The following is an 18,174-nucleotide window of genomic DNA, read 5'->3' as shown; positions in this document are numbered from 1 at the left end:
AAAGAAATAATAAAGAATAGTGGTTAAAAATGCTTTGACATACACTGACCTGGGTCTAAGTTCAGACTTTATAAGCTGTGGTACTTGATATAAGTAACTTTACTTCCTGTGACTCAATTATTTACTCATCCATAAAATAGGGGTGATAATAGTTTAAAAAAATTTTCACTGAGGTCATTATAGTTGATAACATTGTGAAATTGCACGTGTTCATTACTATGTGTAAGTCACCATATATATGTGCCCCTTTACCTCTTGGGCCCACCCTTCAACCCCCTTCCCCCTGGTAACCACTAAACTGTTCTCTTTGTCCATGTGTTTGTTTATCTTCCACATATGAGTGAAATCATTTGGTATTTATCTTTCTGTCTGGCTTATGTCGCGTAACATTATACTATCAAGGACCATCCATGTTGTTGCAAATGGGATGATTTTGTGTTTTTCTATGGCTGAGTAGTATTCCATTGTATATATACACCACATCTTCTTTATCCATTCATCAGGTGATGGGCACTTGCGTTGCTTCCATGTTTTGGCTATTGGGAATAATGCTGCAGTGAACACAGGGGTGCATAAGTTTCTTTGAATTGCTGATTTCAAGTTCTTTGGATAAATACCAAGTAGTGGGATAGCTGGGTCATATAATATTTCTATTTTTAATTTTTGAGCTATCTCCGTACTGTTTTCTATACTGGCTGGACCAGTTTGCATTCCCACTAGCAGTGCGTGAGGGTTCCCTTTTCTCCACATCCTAACATTTCTTATGTTTTGTCTTGGTAATCACAGCCATTCTAACAGGTCTAAAGTGACATCTCATTGTAGTTTTGATTTGCGTTTCCCCTGATGATTAGTGATGTTGAACATCTTTTCATGTGCCTCTTGGCTATCTGTAGCTCTTCTTTGGAAAAATGTCTCTGCCCATTTTTTGATCAGGTTTGTTTGTTTTTCTGTTGTTGAGTTGTGTGAGTTCTTTATGTATTTTGGAGATTAACCCCTTGTCAGATACATGATTTGCAAATACTTTCTCCCAGTTGGTGGGTTGTCTTTTTGTTTCATTCCTGGTTTCCTTTGCCTTGCAGAAGCTCTTTAGTCTGATGTAGTCTCATCTGTTTATTTTTTATTTTGTTTCCCTTGCCTGAGTAGACATGGTATTTGAAAAGATGCTTCTAAACTCATGTCAAAGAGTGTACTGCCTATATTTTCTTCTAGGAGTTTTATGGTTTCATGTCTTACTTTGAAGTCTTTAGCCCATTTTGAGTTAATTTTTGAATATGGCATAAGATAATAGTCTTTCATTCTTTTGCATGTGGCTGTCCAGTTTTCCCAACACCATTTGTTGAAAAGACTTTCCTTTCTCTGTTGTATGTTCTTGGCTCCTTTGTCAAAGATTAGCTGTCCGTAGATGTGCGGCTTTATTTCTGGGCTTTCAGTTCTATTCCATTGATCTGTGTGTCTGTTTTTGTACCAGTACCATGCTGATTTGATTACTGTAGCTTTGTAGGATATTTTGAAGTCGGGGATTGTGATGCCTTCAGCTTTGTTCTTTTTTCTCAAGATTGCTTTAGTTATTTGGGGTCTTTTTTTTTTTTTTTAAAGACTTCATTTTTCCTTTTTCTCCCCAAAGTCCCTGGTACATAGTTGTATATTTTTAGTTGTGGGTCCTTCTAGTTGTGGTATGTGGGATGCCACCTCAGCATAGCTTGATGAGCGGTGCCATGTCTGCGCCCAGGATCTGAACCAGTGAAACCCTGGGCCGCTGAAGCGGAACACGCAAACTTAACCACTCAACCATGGGGCTGACCCCTATTTGGGGTCTTTTGTTGCCCCATATCTTTATCCTATTTCCGTGAAGAATGTCATTGGGATTCTGATTGGGATTGCCATGAATCTGTAGATTGCTGTAAGTAATATGCACATTTTAACTATTTTTATTCTTTCAATCCATGTGCATGAAATATCTTTGCATTTCTTTATGTCATCATCGATTTCTTTCTATAATATCATTTAGTTTTCATTGTATAGGGCTTTCACCTCCTTGATTAAATTTATTCCTAGGTATTTTATTCTTTTTGTTGTGATTGTAAGTGGGATTGTATTCTTGAGTTCTCTTTCTGTTAGTTCATTATTAGAGGATAGAAATGGAACTGATTTTTCTAAGTTGATTTTGTGCCCTGCAACTTCGCCCTGGTTCTTGATTGCTCCCAATGGTTCTGATGGATTCTTTAGGGTTTTCTATATATAGATCATGTTGTCTGCCAACAGTGAGAGTTTCAGTTCATCTGCGCCAATTTGGATATATTTATTTCCTTTTCTTGCCTAATTGCTCTTGCCAAAACCTCCAGTACCAAGCTGAATAAGAGTGCCAAGAGTGGGCACTCCTGGCTTGTTCCTATTCTCAGAGGGATGGCTTTAGCTTTTCCCCATTGAGTATGATATTGGCTGTGGGTTTGTCATATAGGGCCTTTATTGTGTTGAGGTACTTTCCTTCTATACCCATTTTATTGAGAGTTTTTATCATAAGTGGATGTTGGATCTTGTCAAATGCTGTCTCTGCATCTATTGAGATGATCATGTGGTTTTTATTCCTTATTTTGTTAATGTGGTGTATTACATTGATTGATTTGTGACTGTTGAACCATCCCTGTGTCCCTGGTTAAATCCCAGTAGATCATCTTGTATGATCCTTTTAATGTATTGCTGTATTCGGTTTGCCAATATTTTGTTGAGGATTTTTGCATCTCTGTTCATCAGTGATATGGCTTGTAATTTTCTTTCTTTGTGTTGTCCTTGTCTGGCTTTGGTATCAGGGTGATGTTGGCCTGGGAGAATGAGTTAGGAAATGTTGTGTCTTCAATTTTTTCGAATAGTTTGAGAAAGATAGGTGTTAAATCTTCTTTGAATGTTTGATAGAATTCTCAAGAGAAGCCATCTGGTCTTGGACTTTTATTTTTGCGAGATTTGGATTACTATTTCCATCTCTTTACTTATGATTGGTCTATTCAGATCTCTAGTTTTTCTTGATTCGGTCTTGGCAGGTTGTATGAGACTAAGAATTTATCCATTTCTTCTAGATTGTCTGATTTGTTGGTATATAGTTTTTTATTGTCTTGTAATACTTTGTATTTCTGTGGTGTCCATTTTAATTTCTCCTCTTTCAGTTCTAATTTTACTTACTTGAGTTTTCTCTCTTTTGTTCTTAGTAAGTCTGGCTAAGGGTTTGTCAGTTTTTTTATCTGCTCAAAGAACCAGCTCTTAGTTTCATTGATCCTTTCTACTGTCTTTCTGGTTTCTGTTTCTTTTATTTCTGCTCTAATTTTTATTTACCTCCTGCTGCCTTTTGGCTTCGTTTGTTCTTCTTTTTCTAGTTCTGTTAGGTGTAGGTTAATATTACTTTTTGAGATTTTTCTCTTTTGTTAAGGTAGGTTTATGTTGCTATGAATTTCCCTTTTAGGACCACTTTTTTTTTTAAATTTTTCTCCCCAAAGCCCCCCGGTACATAGTTGTATATTCTTCGTTGTGGGTCCTTCCAGTTGTGGTATGTGGGATGCCGCCTCAGTGTGGTTTGATGAGCAGTGCCATGTCCGCACCCAGGATTCAAACTGACGAAACAGTGGGCCGCCTGCAGCGGAGCACAGGAACTTAACCACTCGGCCACGGGACCAGCCCCCCTTTTAAGACCACTTTTGCTGCATCCCATTTGAACTTTTATGGTGTATTTTCATTTTCATTTGTCTTCAGATATTTTTTCATTTCTCCTTTATTTTCTTCATTGATCCATTGGTGGTTCAATAGCATCTTGTTTAGTCTCCACATATTTATCACTTTCCCAGCTTTTTTCTTGTAGTAGATTTCTAGTTTCATAGCAGTATGTTTGGAAAAGATGTTTGATATGATTTCAGTCTTCTTAAATTTATTGAGACTTGCCTTATTTCCAAACATATGGTCTATATTTGAGAATGTACCATGTGCACTTGAGAAGAATGTGTACTCTGTTGTTTTTGGATGGTGTGTTCTGTATATATCTGTTAAGTCCACTTGGTCTAGTTTTTCATTTAATTCCACTATTTCCTTCTTGACTTTTTGTCTGGATGGTCTATGCATTGATCTAAGTGGGGTGTTGAGGTCCCCTACTATTATTGTGTTGCTGTCAATTTCTTTCTTTAGGTCCGTTGATAGTTGCTTTATATACTTTGGTGCTCCTGTGGCAGGTGCATATATATTTACAACTGTTATGTCCTCTTTGTGAAGTGTCCTTTTTATCATTATACTGCCCCTCCTTGTCTCTCATTGCCTTTTTTATCTTGAAATCTACTTTATCTGATATAAGTATGGCAATACCGCTTTCTTTTGTTTGCCATTAGCTTGGAGTATCGTCTTCTCTCCCTTCCCTCTGAGCCCGTTTTTGTCTTTGGAGCTGAGATGTGTTTCCTGCAGGCAGCATATTGTTAGGTCTTGTTTTTTAATCCATCTAGCCACTCTGTGTCTTTTGTTGGAGAATTCAGTCCATTTATATTTAGAGTGATTATTGATATATGAGGGCTTAATACTGCCTTTTTATCACTTGTTTTCTGGTTGTTCTGTATTTCTCTTGTTTCTTGTCCTGTGTATTTCTCAGTATTTATTATTTGTGTCTCTGTCCTGACTTTTTTCTTCCTGCCTTTTCTCCCTCAACCCCCCAAGTACATAGTTGTATATTTTAGTCGTGGGTCCTGTCCTGACTTTTTATTTAGTGGTTACCATGAGGTTTGTATTAATGATCTTGTAGATGAGATACTCCATTTTCTGGTAGCCTCTTATCACCATTAGCCTAATCTGGTTCCATCTCTTTCCTCTTCCCCGTCTAAGTTATTGTTGTCACAAATTACTCCATTTTGTGTTGTGTTTGTGATTTAAATGAAGTGCTTATAATTATTTTTGATCCTTCCTTCCCTTTATCTTTAATGTTATGATTAAGTGTTTGCTAACCTGTTCTGATAGCTGTAATTTTCTGATTTTATCTGTCTCTTTGTCTTCTTGCTCAAGGCTTTGTACGCTCTTTCTTTTTTTCCCCAGGTATGAGGACCTTCTTGTTCATTTCTTGTAATGGGGGTGGGGGGTCTTGCCATGATACACTCTCTCAGCTTTTGTTTATCTGGGGAAGTTTTTATTTCTCGATCGTATCCAAAGGACATTTTCACTGGATAGAATAATCTTTGCTGAAAGTTTTTGTCTTCAGTATTTTGAATTTATCGTTCTACTCTCTCCTAGCTCGTAGGTTTCCACTAAAAATCCGCTGAAACCCTGATAGGGGTTCCTTTGTAGGTTATTTTCTTCTGCCTTGCTGCCCTTAATATTTTTTCTTTGTCATTGACTTTTGCCAGTTTTACTAATATATACCTTGGAGAAGTTCTTTTTATATTAATGTAATTAGGAGTTCTATTAGCTTCTTTTACTTGTAATTCCAGCTGCTTCCCCAGGTTTTGGATGTTCTTGGCTATTATTTCTTTGAACAAGCTCTCTGCTCCATTCTACCTCTCTTTTTCCTCTGGAATACCTATAATCCTTATGTTGCATTTCCTAATTGAGTCAGAAATTTCTCAGAGAATTTCTTCATTTCTTTTAGTCTCTCTCCACCTCTGCCTGAAGGATTTCTGTATTTCTGCCCTCTAAATTACTAGTTATTTCCTCCATAATATCAGCTCTGTGTTTTAAGGATTCCATATTTTTTTTCATCCCATTCATTGTATTCTTCATCTCCAACATTTCTGATGTTTTTTTTTTAGTTTCAATCTCTTTTGTTAAGGAATTCCCTCTGCTCATTAATTTTATTCCTAAGTTCATTGAACTGTCTGTCTGAATTTTCTTGTAACTTGTTGAGTTTCTTTATGATAACTATTTTGAGTGAATTATCTGTCATTTAGAGTGTAAATTTCTTTGGCTCAGGATTGATTTCTGGGTACTTGTCATTTTCCTTCTGGTCTGGCATATTAATAATTTTTTTCATGTTGTTTGATGGGGTGGACTTTTGCTGTCACATAGTGGTAGTATCTGGTTGTAGATTCCACCTGCCACCACTGGGGCGGGTTCAGGAGCTGTGTTTTCTGAGCCTGCCACAACCCGTCTGTTGTGCCCATCCATTGGAAGCTGTGCCAAAAGGGCTTTCTGCATTTTGCTGCCACTGCTTTACACAGGTAGGTACAGGCACTCTGGTTGGGATCCTCCGCTCTGGCCAACTGGCTAAGCTTATGAACCAGGTGATGTGGGGGCCAAGGGGCACCTTCTTTCCCACCTGTGCTCCTTGCTCTGCACTCACTGGCTGCCTGCCTTGGCTGCTCAGCTTGGTGAGGGCAGCCCTGTGGTTGCTTACCCACCTTGGTGTGGAGCATTCCTGCAGAGGGCTGCCTTTTTCTCCTTCTCCTCTCAGAGTCAGCTGTCACACGAGGGCCCATGTCCTAGATCACTGCCACTGGGGAGGGAGAGGAGATCCACTTACCTTCTTCCATTGCCTCCTGGGGTTCCAGCACCCCCACCTTTAGACATATGGCTATGTGGATCTCTCAGATGTCTGTCATGTTGTGTGAGTGTCCCCTATTGGTTTATGAATGTCCTTTTCATTACATTTTAGGGGGAGAGACTAAGGGAAGAGCTTACTCTGCCATCATGCTGATGCCATTCCTCAATAGTTTTTGTGAGGATAGAATGAAATGATATGTATAAAGTATCTGCCATATAATAAGCGTGAGTTGTTGGTTTATAAAGAAAATGTAGAAATAGAAGGATTTATTAAAAAACATGTAAATTTGGGGCTGGCCCCGTGTCTGAGTGGTTAAGTTCGCACGCTCTGCTGCAGGTGGCCCAGTGTTTCATTGGTTCGAATCCTGGGCGTGGATATGGCACTGCTCCTCAAGCAGTGAGGCAGCGTCCCATATGCCACAACTGGAAGGACCCACAACCAAGAATATACAACAATGTACTGGGGGGCTTTGGGGAGAAAAAGGAAAAAATAAAATCTTAAAAAAAAAAAATGTAAATTCCATCCTAACGTTGCTATCCTAATATTTAATGATATTTGTCATTAGATTTCCCCTCTTTTAACAAGAATCATAAGAAAACAAATTTATCATCCAAATGAGTTTATATGAATATACACATATTCATATACCAAATGGAATTTGCTATTGGATTAAAACATCTTTGCTATACAGAGGTTCATTTACAAAGCATGCTCTTTGATAATGGCCTGGTGCCATGTGGAATTTTAATCATCTTTTTCCAGTCTGTGAAAAACTTCCACTGCTCCTTTGTGGGCCACAGGAGCACCTGCAATGCATGCGTCCATTCAGTCTTTAAATATTTATTGAGAACATACTATGTGCTAGGCACTGTATGAGGTGCTGGAGAGTCAGTAGTCTATAATACAAGTTCCCTGCTGTCATGCAGTGTATATTCTAGTTGAAGAAACAGACAAGAAATGAGAAAGATAATTTTCAAATAGTGATAAATACTAGGAGGATAATAAAACAAGGTGACATGATAATATATTGGGGAGGAAGGAGGTGATTAAATTGTATAGGCAAGGCAGGCTCAGAGGAGATGATTTTGAGTTGATATCTGAATGACAAGAGGGATCTAGATACATAAAGCATAGAGTGACAAGCATACCAGGCAGAGGTAACACCACGTGCAAAGCCCCTGAGGTGGAAATGACTTAGCTTTATGAATTCCTAAGTAACTTGCATATAAATCCACTCAGTTTATTATTTGCTAGATGAGCTCACCATTTGAAAGAAAATGCTGCTGATTCCTTTTTTTTTAAAGACTGGTGCCTAACAGCTTTGCCAATATATATTTTTTTCTGCTTTTTCTCCCCAAATCCCCCCAGTTCATAGCTGCATATTTTAGTTGTGAGTCCTTCTAGTTGTAGCATGTGGGATGCTGCCTCAGCACAGCCTGACGAGTGGTGCCATGTCCACGCCCAGGATCCAAACCGGTGAAACCCTGGGCTGCCAAAGCGGAGCGTGTGAACTTAACCACTTGGCCATGGGGCCAGCCCCTGCTGATTCCTTTTTGAAATGATTTCAAAATTCTAATGCAGTAGTTCTAACACTATCATGTGTGTAAGAATAACCTGAAGAGTTTGCTAAAATGTAGATCATGATGTAAAAAAGCTGAACTTGTAAAAACAGAGAGTAGAATGGTGGTTACCAGAGGCTGGGGGTTGGGAGAATTGGAGATATGTTGTTTAAGGGTACAAACTTGGAGCTAGTAGACAAGTAAGTCCTGGAGAGCTAATGAACAGCATAGTGATTACAGACAATAGTGCATTATAAACTTCTAAGTTGCTAAGAGACTAGATCTTAATTGTTCCCACCACAAAGAAGAAATGATAATTATGTGAACTGATAGAGGTGTTAGCTAACACTATGGTGGTAGTCATATTGCAATTTATCAACATGTTGTATACCTTAAACTTATATGTTATATATCAACTATATTTCAAAGAAAAAAACCCCAGTTTCCTGGGTTACATCCTTAGAGATTCTGATTCAGTAGGTCGGGTGAGGCCCACAGATTTGCATTTGTAACAAACTCACGGGTGATGCCAGTGCTGCTAATCTGAGGACCATACTTTGAGAACTACTGCTTTAACAAATCTATTTTGTGAGTTTAGTATCCATTTGCTAAAAGTAAAGCATGCCAATATTTTCTTTCATGTAAAAAATGAACTTATTTGGCATGCTCATCATCTGAAATTAATTTTTGTAACTGTAGTGGAAAAGTGCATGAAATGTGAAAGACAAAAAAAGACCATAAATATTTCATGTTGAATTCATAGCATCTATAATTGTATGAGTTTAATTTCAATATAACCATTAGTGAAGAGTTAATAGTTTCATTTGGAGAGGATTTCAAGGATTATTTTTTAAATGCTGAAAGGAATTTAAATGATAGAGTACTTAAAGATTTTATAAAATTATTTTTGTTTCTTGACTGAGAGATCACATAAATAGAAATTTGCACATTAAATCCTGATAATCTGGAGAATATGAGAAGGTCATGCTTCCCATCAACTGTGCGATTCAGGAGGATACGCATGGAAAAGAGATGGAGAAAGGTAGAGCTCAAAGCATTCTGGTCAGCAGGGAGCCTGGCTGCTGCAGTCACACAGACTGTATGACATATGTCAAAGAAGCCCATGTGCTCCTGTCCCTAGCAGTTGTTCCCAGGAAGGGAATTTATAAGAATATTGTTTGTTCCTTGGGCATCATGACCTTAGCGGCATCAGGGATGGTATATGGATGGTGATACTAAGAACAGCCAACAGTTACCCAGCACTTTCCACATTCCATTGCTCTAAATGTTTTATGTGATTAACTGATGTAACCCCCAGAACACATCTATGGGGTAGATAGTGACAACATCTCCATTTTATAGACAAGAAAATGAGTAATTTAGGTTACCAGGCACTAAGCAGAAAAGCTCAGATTAAAACCTAGACGATTTGTGTTCAGTCTGATCTGTTAAAACATTTTACTGTATACTGCTTCATATTTGGAGAAGAATCCTGAAATCAAAGGTTTTCAGGATTTGTGTCTATACCTCAGGTTAAAATGAGGTATCTGATTCTTTTTCTGCACACCATTTAAGTTATTACACAGGAATTCCACAATGTCTTCTTTTTGTTTTTTTGGCGAGGAAGATTGATCATGAGCTAACATCTGTTGCCAAGCTTCCTCTTTTTGCTTGAGGAAGACTGTCGCTGAGCTAACATCCATGCCAGTCTTCCTCTATTTTGTATGTGGGATGCCTCCATAGCATGGCTTCATGACGGTGTGTAGGTCTGTGCCCAGGATCTGAACGTGTGAACCCTGGGCCGCCAAAGCGGAGTGTGTGAACTTAACCACTGCGCCACTGGCTGGGCCCACAATGTCTATTTTTTAATCTTTCTGCCTGGGTCTGACAGGACAACATTCCAAATGAGGACCAAGAGAGGAAGACTGTTGGAGTATTCACTGCAGAGAAAAGTTTTTTACCACTTCCTAGTGTGTGATCCTGGGCCCATCACCAAAATGTTCTGAACTTAAGTTTTAGTATCCATAAAAGGATGACAACGTTTACCCCACAGGATTAGGCAACTGAATGAGGACTTTTCTGGCCACTGATACAGACGTATATACTAGTCAGGTGTCCAGGTGGGTGTACACTTTATGATAATTTATAGGATTTTTGCCTTACCTGCTGATGAGAATCTTTGGTTAAGATGCAACTTCATTGAAAAACTTTGAATGACCGTGGATCTAGTGTCTTCAGAGGATCTCCTTGAGCTATTTGTATGGTTGAACTTGGGATGGCACACCCTAACTATGGAGAAAGTCTAGTGGCTGCCCAGATCAAACAGTAATGTAATGCTTGTAGTGAAAGCTGCTGTTGGAGCAGAGTGACAATGGAGAGCAGCAGAGTTCCAGGAGGAATGTCAACTGTTCATCCAGCAGGTGTTTCATTTTCATTTACAAAGCAATAACCAAAAATAATTTTTGTCAACCTAATATAATGGTTCATGTCAATGTCTGCTTCTGAGAACGACCAGAAATAATATTTCAAGAATTCCTAAACATTTCATTTCAAAGTTTTATGTTTAGAGTAATTCCTTGGAACAATTTTTAGGTATTATCATTTTTTTTTTGATGAGGAAGATTGGCCCTGAGATAAATCTGTTGTCAATCTTCCTCTTTCTGCTTGAGGAATATGTCTTTGAACCAACCTCTGTGCCAGTTTTCTTCTTTTTTTTGTATGTGGGATGCTTCCACAGCATGGCTTGATGAGCAGTGTGTAGGTCATGCCTGGGATCTGAACCCATGAACCCTGGGCCGCTGAAATGCAGTGTGCAAACTTAACCATTATGTGACCAAGCTGGTCCCTATAAAATATTTTTCAAAGATAGTTGTGTTTACCTATGCTCAAAAGAGGGAAAATATCATTAAAATGAGTAGGCCTGCATAAATATGTAGAGGTAGGTAATCTTTGTAGATGCTTTTACTGTGTAACCTAGATCCTAAAATCTAAGGAAGAGATGTAGAGAAAATAAAAAGTGCAAGGGAGATATATGAGTAATGAATTGTCTTAACTTTTATTTGATTATTTTCATTTACAGTTCTGGCACTGACACTTTTTTTAAAAAAAGATTTTCATTTTATGTAAAGATTGAACTTCAATAAAATAACTTAAAAAACATTTACATATACATCACTAAATCTCCATAAAATATACAATACTTTTGATACAGCTATAGGCTAGAATGACTTTGAAGGAAATGATAAATATTCATTATTTTTAAGAGATATCCCATATGTCACGTGTAGGAATAAATATTTATATTGAATTTGCCAAGACATGTGAAGTGTTAAACACTATGTAACATGCACCTAGAAATTAAAATATATATTTTGAAAACATTTTAAAAGCATAAAACTGTGTTTTGATTTAATGTAGATGTACATTAGCACTTCTAAATAGAAATTTGAACATTTATTACAAATAAGAGATACTATAACATCAAGTGAGATATAGTCCAAAAGCCGCTAGGAACCAGTTTGGACATGTAGAATGTAAATTTCTACTTTGGCTAGAGTTAAATCTCATCTTTTTTAACCTTCAAATAAGATGGAATGATGTTAAATTTGCTAACATTTTAAAACTTTACAAAATACTGGTTTTTATTTTTGAGTACTTGTAAGCTGTATTTCTTTTTCTCATTTATACTGATGTGACAAAATCAAACACATGAACTTAACTGTCTAAAAAAAAAATCTGAATATTACTGCTAAATAAAAGTAAGTATTTAACATTCCAAAGACCAAATCACTCAAGTGCAACAGACTGTTTTATACATACAAAGTAAAGTTTTATAGGAATTAAATTGTTTTACACTCACAAGCAAATTATGAGGATAAAATTCATGTACTTCTGAACGTCATTAATACTCTTAGGAACCATCTTTCTGATGTATATAGGCAGACAAAAATTTCCTTCTCTAGGAGACAATATATAAGAGAGTTGGTAGCAGTTAGCTGTTTGGCATTTTAAAATGATTACCCTTTCTAGAAAATAGTAGCAATACTGCTCACCCAGAAGAACAGAATGTACTGATAATTGATACGCTGCTACAACCTAAATCACTTCATCAAATTAGCTTAACATTACTGTACATGAGGCTAAGACAACTGATAGAAAAGGACAGAAAATAGGATATTAGTGTTAATCCAGAGAACACCTCTGAGTCTTTTATAGGCAGCAGCTACACATGAGCTGTAAATTTTATCCACAATTTAATATGTTTTGCTATAAAGCACAAATTATGAATTCTCTGCTTCTGACCTGTTATGTCATTCTTTTATTCATAGTTAGTGCAAAGGTCTGAAATTGGTAATTTAAAACTTGTCCCAATAACTGTATAAATCTGAGTTGTTATGTGCTTAGTATAATTTAAGATTTTATAACTAGGAGAATGGTAAAAAAAAAAAAATCTGATTATAACAAAACATCTCATTAATTTTATTGTTCTTAATTACTATGCCAATGAAATAAAATCAAAAGAATCCTCCCACTCCCCTCACTGTATTACAGTATTTAATGACACTGATAAAGTTTATAAATTGAGACTCTCTTAGATAACATATGGATAGTATTTTCTAGACTGTCCTCCCCCAGGATCTGAGGATTATTAGAATACATTTCAATTTTACTTTCTGTGTAAAAGCAAAAGGGTAAGTTGTCAACTTACATTTTTCCTCTTCATTCTTCCTCTGGATAACTGATTTTGAAATTATAGTAAACAATTTATAAATTCTTTGCTTTAATGGATTTACCATTTTAGAGTGAATAACTTAAAAAATAATGTTTAGACATATACTAAAATCTGGTTCAGTGGTAAAATAAAATTATGAAAAAGCACTTGATAGCATTACTCTCATAGCATTTTCCATCAGGGAACTAACTACCGCATATGACTGGGAACAAAATTCAAATGGAAATACTACATTTTAAGTCTAATTTTAATTTAGATCTTTAGATACATATTAAAAATCATGTCTTGGATAATTATTGACTAAGGTGCAACAATCAAAATTATTAGGAATGTTTATATTGAAGAAAAATATTAATACCAAATGTGTAAAACCTATCTGACATCACATTCAGCCTTATGTGTTCAGATGCAGATGAAATGTTATATTCTCTTAAGTCTAGTGCAGATCTCATCAGCCATCCAGGCTAAGCCTCAATAGGGGTGATGACCTCCTGCACTAAATTTCCCTAAAACATAATATACCTCTGTTGAATCTGCAGCATGTTTAGAAGGAAACCTATAATTTCACTTAAAAGCATGATGCTTAATGTGCTTTAATATGGTAAGTCAAATATAACACATATAAACAAATCGTCCTATAAAATATGTATTTCATGATGTTTCGGAATGAAAACGGAATGTTTTCAAGTTGATAGTGGTAGCCAAAGACTCTGAGAACTTAAAAGGTGCGTAATATAAAAAAGCCTGCAAAATTCAAACATTCAATTTTTACTATACTATAAATGTTCACTGAATCTAAAAATAATACCCTAATTTTATAAGGTTCCTTTTCAAGTAGTTATTTGTTTTTAAAAAATTATAAATAATTCTTATAACTATGCCTCTCTGTCTTGTACTTCAAAGATATGGAATATTATCTATCTTTATCATTATATAAATAACAAATAGTCCTTTAAAGAAGTTGAGGAGAATAGGGGAGGAGAACTGGGGCTGATTTTCCCTGTTATGTGCATTTATGGATGGAAAGTTGCAAACACCATTTGCTTATGTCGGGGAGAACAGGCCATGTTCTGCTTTAGGAAATAATAAGAGTCGAGTTGCTCCTTTAATAAAGTTACTGTGCATCCAGCCCAGCTGAGTATATAAGCATATAGTTAAGGCTATATATACAATAAAGAGAAGAATTGAGGCAATTACTTGGATAAATCAGAAACATAAATTTTTAAAGAGGGCACTTTATTGGTCTAAATATTTTTTCTCCCCATCATATTCTGATTTTACCACACAGTAGCTTGTTTTCCACTTCACTTGATCTGTGAGAAATATTACACAGATAAGAAATTTCTTACGGGGTAAGAAATATCAATAGAATAATAATTTTCTCCATTAAATCTCATCTGCTTTTCTGGGAAAAATTAATATTACTATCCCCTTATAAATCAATTGTCAAAGCACCTAATTGAAGGAAAAAAATAATATTTTTTATTACATGACATGACCAAAGGGAGAAAACTTTTTTGGCTGAAGGATTTTTAGGCCAGTAAAGTGACTGTTTAAACACGTATCATACCCCTGGATGCTGAGAGAATGAACCTTCTTGGCTACATTCTCAGCTTTGATAACTGTGATAGGAACAAGCCAGACTTTAAGAGAAGAACAAAACATCTTGGAGACTGGCAGAAACACATTGAATTTAGAGACAGCCACCTTTTCATTCCAAAAAGTACCTTATTTAATGTTTAGAGCCATGTTAACATGCACCAAACTTATGTGTTCCTAACTGGCCACAGGTGAGTCGTTCATATTTTCACTGGAACTAATAAGTAATTTATGAATAATTTTGTACATACTATATAATTATTAATATAAGAGCAAAAATTAGAGTTCCTTGATGAATGAGCATAAAAACCAACGAACACTTTGAAAAGACATTGTAGGCATGTGGTAAGTCAACATTTCTTAAAGTTATGTGCTGTATGAGAACCAGCAATCTGTTCCAATAGATAATCCCAATTTTTAGACAAGAAGGAAAACATCCAAGCCAACCATGAGAAAAAAGGAAACACTCTCAGACAAATCTATGTATCTTTTTTTCTTTTTGGTAAATTGTCAGGGAAAATAAGACAGGGTGTGCAAAAATAAAAACTAGTTTATGTTCTTAGAGTAAAAAAAGACAAAGTACTATTAGGTAATAAAATGTGACAATTCCATTAGGAAGAGTTAATGTTAAGAAAAAAATAAGTCCCACTCTTTAATTGAACAAACATCAATAACAGCAGGATTATTTCTGTCACTGATTTTCTTCCTTTTTTGTTTGAGAAATTTGATTAAAAGAGGGGGGAAAAATAGTCTGCTAGCAGCTATTTAACACAAATGAAGGCACAAATAGGACTCCAGAGTTGACGATTGCAGGTGTGGTGCATATCAGGTGATTCTGGCATGAACAAAAACTGACCCTGAAATACAGTTGAAGATGTAGCTCTATTTTGTGTTTCAGTTGCATACCTAAGTGACTAACTCGATCAGGGGTCCAGAAAAATCTTCTCTTTCTTACTTTCTAGTAATAAAATATACTTATCAAAACTTGTTAGCTTATCTGTGCAAATGTATACTTATCACTGCTGCAAAAAAATATGTATGAAAATAAACCCTAAAAGACCTGCTTTTCATAATGTTCAAAATAGCCTGTACATAGTCAGTTTCTGAAGAACTCTCAAGAGCTGAATTGGAGAGAGAAACCAAATATGGAATCCAAAGGAGATAAGGACAGCTGTGCCCTTGTAGGAGGCACTTTCGAATCTGTTGATGAAAGCTTAAAGGGAATTTACTTTCTAATAGCTGATCACAGATAAGCTACTTGTCCTTAGGAAAATTTAGGGCCAATAGGCCATGTTTTGACAGAAAACACCCTTGGATCATATCCCAGAATCCTTCTTTATAAGTATATCATACATATTATGATTTGGCTAAATCAGCACTGACTCAACTGCCACTAATAATTATATATGGTCTTAGGAAAAAAGGATACCACTGAAGTCACTGGATACAGTATTCATTTTAGACTACCTCAGGAAGGAATTGCACATATTTGCTCAATAATTATTAGTTTAAAATCTCCGTAAATATTTTTTTACATTTCTGCTTGTGAAAAAAACAATGTCATCATGGTTGTATCTTCCTCCTAATCAAATATTCTAGAATATGAAGTCATTCCAAACTAGACTGTGGAAAGAACCAGATTAGAAGCAGGGGAGTGAGGTCATCCATTGTTGCTCTTCTCCCCCAAGTTTGTTTAAATGACTAAATATATCAGCAGCTGAAATTTATTCCACATCAGAAGCATCGTTGTCAGAAAGATGATAGTTACTTCCCTTCACCCGAATACATTCAATATATCTCCCTTCATCAGAATCTGAAGCGCCACACGTACATAGCCTGTTGTCAAAGAGTGATTCAATTTCCTCTAATTTTTTCCCTTTGGTCTCAGGAAGACAGCCATAGATGAAAAGGAGTCCCACGGCAGCGAATCCAGCATAAAGGAAGAAGGCTCCTGCAATGGAAAATAATATGTGTGTATAAATACACATAGATATACTTGGTCTATATAAATATGGTCTATATATAGAGAGAGAGGGGCCTAGGTTAGAAACAGTCCTTGATTTTGACTTGACTTTCTGGTCAGTCATGCATAACTGTGGTATGAAATGGAACCAAAAATTACTGCCAGCCTGGTTTACTCTAATTGTTCTAATCCTGTGAATATAATGTAATTTGCCTTTCTAAACTTGTAAGGCCCAACTCAAGAAGAATGATAGACCAGGTTCAGATGTAACTTCTGCTTTGCAGTCTTTTCTCATGTGGCTGGATAGAGATAACTTTTCTCTATGTGCTTTCACAGCACTTTGCTGAGGCCTCCTATCATAACAACCAAGAAATATTATAATTATGTGCATGTATTATTTGTCTTGTCTACTAGACTGGAGGCACTTTGAGGGAGAAATTTCTTTCTCATTTGTCTAGTATTTCCAGAACCCACATACAATGATGACACTGCTGAACTCATGACTCACTGGAGTACATGGCAACTCTATCCTTCTGGTCTCTCATTCCAAAAGTCTGATAGTCAACCTTGACTTTTCTCTCACTCTCCTGCACAGTATCCAATCTGCTGGTTAGTCCTGTTGGATCTGCCTTCAAATATAATCTGAAGATGACCACTTCTCCTCATTCCGCTGATGTCTGTGATCTGACAGCCATCCTCCCTCATCTGCACTGCTGCAGGAGTCTCCTAACTAGTCTCCTTGTTCCTTCTCTTAGATCCTTATAGACGTCCGCTTTTTCTTATGGTGCAGAGCACTTATCACCATCTGACATACTATAAAGCTTACTAATTTGTTTTATTTTCCTCCTCTAGAATGTAAGCTCCATGAGGTCAGAGAATTTTGTTTTGCTGTAAGACTATGCATGTCAATGCAGCACAACCACAAAGACATAATTACTACCTGGTTGTGTTTTCCAAGTGTCAATTCAGCAAGCCAAGATGGATGAGATATATGAGTATGTGACTTGAGCATGTTCTTACATATTTCCAAGATGGCCTTTCCTTTTATAGTCCAATTCCCAATTTAAATATAAGAACCTATGCTTTCACTTTCGATGGTTGGAAACAACTAACTATAATGGAGTCCTTGCCTAATTTTAGGCCTTTGGTCCAGACCATCCTGTATATGAGATGGGGGAAGGAAGATGACAAACTAATGGGACAAAGGCTGGAGAAAGGATATCAGATTGGGAGTTGGAAAATCTGGATTTCAGTCTTGCTATGTGACTTCTAAATAGTCATTTAACCTCTTCTCTGGCCCTCAGTTTCCAGATTCAGCAAAATAAGATGGTTTCTCAGCTATGATTTAAGTTTATAATTCTATAAATTTTACAACCCAAATCAGGACCAGGTTTTGGAGAGATGGTTAGGAGATGCTTGAGAGAGAGACATCCTCTTCTGTTTCAGTAGCAAAAGTGGTCTTAAGGGCAGAGTCTATGGCTTGTTTGTCTGTGGGCTCCCTAGTACAGAGCCTGACACACTGGAGCGTCTAGAGAATGAATGTGCTCTTGTTGACTGCCAGATGGAATATATTGAGTAACAGATCTGAAATAAAGGGCTAAACTAGACAACATAAAGCTTGACTTTCAAATATGTCTTTAAGATGAATAGCATAGCAATTAAAGAACTGAATTAACATTTCTCAGTTCTGCTGAATCATTACAGAATAGGAAAGACATTATTAAGACTACATTCTTAAAGACATACGTATAAATAACCATTTCAGGAATATACACAGAAACATTTCTTGGGAAGGCTCAAGGAAAACTACAGAGGAAAAATGCTGCTC

General features: G+C 36.5%; 1 protein-coding gene and 1 long non-coding RNA gene across 22 annotated transcripts in view; one reads left to right on the top strand and one right to left on the bottom strand.

The window, feature by feature from the left end:
• Positions 1–11,084: 11,084 nt before the first annotated feature.
• The window catches only part of LOC138922928 (uncharacterized), a 255,997-nt gene continuing 248,907 nt past the window's right edge, over positions 11,085–18,174 (bottom strand). For all 21 annotated transcript variants that reach the window (XR_011436055.1, XR_011436057.1, XR_011436040.1 and 18 more), the window contains one exon: positions 11,085–16,334. The gene's annotated coding sequence lies outside the window, so the exon portion shown is untranslated. The remainder of the gene's footprint in view (positions 16,335–18,174) is intronic.
• The window catches only part of LOC138922929 (uncharacterized), a 24,594-nt gene continuing 22,670 nt past the window's right edge, over positions 16,251–18,174 (top strand). The window contains exon 1 of the long non-coding RNA XR_011436060.1: positions 16,251–16,353. This is a non-coding gene — a long non-coding RNA (uncharacterized lncRNA). The remainder of the gene's footprint in view (positions 16,354–18,174) is intronic.

The sequence above is a fragment of the Equus caballus genome, unplaced genomic scaffold, assembly GCF_041296265.1.
Source record: "Equus caballus isolate H_3958 breed thoroughbred unplaced genomic scaffold, TB-T2T haplotype1-0000019, whole genome shotgun sequence".
In the NCBI taxonomy this organism is placed as follows: Eukaryota; Metazoa; Chordata; class Mammalia; order Perissodactyla; family Equidae; genus Equus; species Equus caballus.
This window is presented reverse-complemented; position numbering and strand designations above follow the sequence as displayed.